Raw genomic sequence first — 3,754 nt, forward strand, 5'->3', positions numbered from 1 at the left:
AAGAGAGAAACTTTTGGCTATTTTCTACTTTCTAAAGTGGTTTTCTTTCTTATTTTTAACAATGGGTATTGTATTAATTTTGTAATTAAAAATCTAATAAAGATTTGTAAATGTGCTTGGGGGAATAGAATAACTATACTTCCAAAATATTTGCAGTTGGCCTTTGTTGCAGATGGACCAAGCTGTGCTGTTAGTTATCATGCTGGATGTGTGTATTTTATTTTATTTTATTCTTTTAAGAGATGAGGTCTTGCTCTGTTGCGCAGGCTGGAATGCAGTGGAGTGATCATAGCTCACTGCAGCCTTGATCTCCTGGGGTCAAGCAATCCTCCCGCCTCAGCCTGCTGATTAGCTGGGACTATAGGCACTCACCACCATGCCTGGCCATTTTAACCATACCTGGCCATTTTAACCTAGCCCAGCTACTTTTTTTTTTTTTTTTTTAATTTAGTGGCAGGGTCTGTGTTTTATTCTTTCAACCGGACTGTGGACCCCACAAGGGCAGGAACTGGGTCTAATGACAATATCAATAACAGTAACCCTAACACTAACGCCACCGTTTGCTGAATGCTAAACATGCTACATGCATCTCTGAGTATAATTTCACTTGCTTGTAGGTCTTCAGATACCCCATGATGCTCTGGACAGCCATAAGGACACAACGTGAAGATTTTTGATTGAAAAGTGCAATTGACAATGCTCTAGAGAAACACATACAATTGCAACTCTCTCATTCAACCACGAAAACTTTTCTCCACAAACAGGACTTTGACTAAGTGTCCCACCTAAGGGAAGAAGACAGTAGGATTAATGCAGAGGACAGGTTCCACCTCCCATCCAATTAGGAACTCTAAAGGGCTGAGTTCTGAACACACTTGGTCATGCTTCCCAAAGTGTGTACTGTCACGCCTGCCTGCACGGTGTTCTATGAAAGGGTTCCATGCATAATTCTATTTGGAAAATGCTTTTTACTACCGATCCTCTTGGAGATTCATGTGCCTGTGAACACATTAAAGGCTCTGAAGAGCCTTGCTGTAAAGAAGCAGGTTTAACTTGGTTGATCGATCCCAAATTTCCCCAGTTCATTTGATCACAGAGCCTGTGATCTCATGAACAATTCTGAACATGTTCCTGTAATATGCATTGGAAAACGCTGCCCTGGAATGTTCTCAGCCAGCTGCCACCAAGAAACGTCTGATCCCATTTGGAGACAGATCAGGCTTGAAATGGTCAGAAACTGGTATTCCAAGTTTCCTTCACTCTGGTTGAATCCAAAAGATGACAAAGATGGGTTTGTAGCATGGATGGAAGCAACACATCCTATTTTCTCAACTGCTGAGAGAACACACCACGCTAATCCTTGGTGCTTTCTGAAAGAGATGATGTCATCATTGTTTAGCACCATGTACAAAGTGCCAGGAAAATAACAAGGGATACCAGTTCTATCATGGACTCACTGTGTGACCTTGGGTAAGTCACTGTACCTTTCTGAGCCTTAAAAATGAAAATTAAAGGCTGGGTTCAGTGGCTTATGCCTGTAATCCCAGCACTTTGGGAGGCAGAAGTGGGCAGCTCACTTCAGACCAGGAGTTTGAGACCAGCCTGGCCAACATGGTGAAACCCCGTCTGTACTAAAAATAAAAAAAAATTAGCTGGGCATGGTGGAGCGGCCTGTAGTCCCAGCTACTTGGGAGGCTGATGCAGGAGAATCGCTTGAACCCGGGAGGTGGAGGTTGCACTGCACTCCAGCCTGGGCAACAGAGCAAGCCTCTGTCTCAGAAAAAAAAAAAAAGAAAGAAAGAAAGAAAGAAAGAAAGAAAAGGGGGGGATTAAAATGCCTCCCTTGAAGAATTGTTTGAGGAGTGGACATACTATATAGGGGATGCTTGAGGAGAGTTGCTACCGTATTCCTTCCAAGTTATTTACTCCTACTGAAGTAGGAGGTGGAACTCGACTCCAGAAGTGGAGCTGGGACACGGGACCAGACTGAGGACTAGTTAAAGCAGGGCCGGGCAAAAGCAGCTTTCTATCAGACGCGCCCACCGGTGTGCCACGTCAATTTACCATTGCCATGGCAACACCTGGGAGTTACCGCCCCTTTCCATGGCAACGACCCAATGATTACTACCCCTTCCCGAGAAGTTTCTGCATAAACCGCCCCTTAATCTGCGTGCAATTAAAAGTAGGTATAAATATGACTGCAAAACTTCCCTGAGCTGCTACTCTTTGTCTATGGAGTAGCCCTGCTCTACAGGAGAGGTCACGGAGCTGTGACACGGCCTCTTCAATAAGGCTATTTTCCTTCTACCTCTGGCTTGCCCTTGAATTCTTTCTTGGGCAAAGCCAAGAACCCAGGCGCTAAGCTGCACTTTGGGGCTTGCCTGCCCGGCATCGCTACCGCTGCTCGGCTCACCATGGAAAGGTGGAGGTCTCTCTTTTCTTCTCTGTTTCTATTCCCGCAAAGACTAGGAGTGCTCTTTGGCACAAGGAAGTACGTGATCTGTGGAGTTATAAGACTTCCAAGGACACTACAGGGAAAGAGGGCAGATGTAAAATAAAATTCGTCTGATATAGCAAAAATCTGAATTGTAAAATCTTGGAAAGAAATGCCATCTCAAAACTTTTCGAATTGTTAACAATAAAACCGAGGCACCATCAGTCTTGGAGAATCTTGCAAGTGCTCTTAAAAGTAGATAAGAAAAAAAAAAAAAGGGTCAGCTGTGGTGGTTCATGCCTGTAACCCTAGCACTTTGGGAGAGCGAGGCAGGCGGATGGCTTGACCCCAGGAGTTAGAGACCAGCCTGGTCAACATGGCAAAACCTCGTCCCTAATAAAAATAAACTAAAAATAGGGCCAGGCGTGGTAGTTCATGCCTGTAATCCCAGCGCTTTGGGAAGCCGAAGTGGGCAGATCACTTGAGGCCAGGAGTTCGAGACTAGCTTAGCCAACATGATGAAACCCCGTCTCTACTAAAAATACAAAAATTAGCTAGGCGTGGTGGCAGGTGGCTCTAGTCCCAACTCAGGAGGCTGAGGCACAAGAATCGCTTGAACCTGAGAGGCAGAGGTTGCAGTGAGCTGAGATCGTCCCACTGCACTCCAGCCTGGGCGACAGAGTGAGCCACTGTGTCAAAAAATAATAATAAATAAAAATAAAAATAAAAACTAATTTAAAAAAAGCTTTTACCTGCTTCTGGCAGAAACGGCTACACGTATTACCCTTGGAGTCCCTCAGCCTTGGGTTGCAACGTGAGCACAATGTGCTTGCTGAGTGATCCTCGGGAAGCAACTAAACGTCTCTGTGCTTCCAGTTCGTCACGTGTGAGACGGAAAGAGGAGTACCAAACCTCACAGGAGTCATACTGTAAATCCCTGCAACCTGCCAGCTCGGGACCTGGCCCAGGGTGGGCACCCAACATGGCTGTTATCACTCCCATTATTACGCATTGAGTGTTCGGTTCCTTTTCCTTTTGCCAATACTCTTTCTTCTCTTCTGTCCCACTTTATTTCCCTGTGCCACCTCCCCTACGCTCTTTTTTTTTCTTTACCATCAATAGGAAAAATCAAAATAAATCAAATCAAGCCAACGCCACGCTCTGCAAGCTCTCAGCGGCTCCAGCGTTTTCAAGGAGCGGGGTCAAGGTCAAAGGGCCCCTCCCAGGCTGCCCGGGCGGGGCTGTCGTGGGATGCTGGTCCCCAGGCTGTGCCGGGGTTCTCCAGGGTGAAACGCAGGGGCGGGGCCGGGCAGGGGCGGG

The sequence above is a fragment of the Colobus angolensis genome, unplaced genomic scaffold, assembly GCF_000951035.1.
Source record: "Colobus angolensis palliatus isolate OR3802 unplaced genomic scaffold, Cang.pa_1.0 Scaffold79, whole genome shotgun sequence".
Lineage (NCBI taxonomy): Eukaryota > Metazoa > Chordata > Mammalia > Primates > Cercopithecidae > Colobus > Colobus angolensis.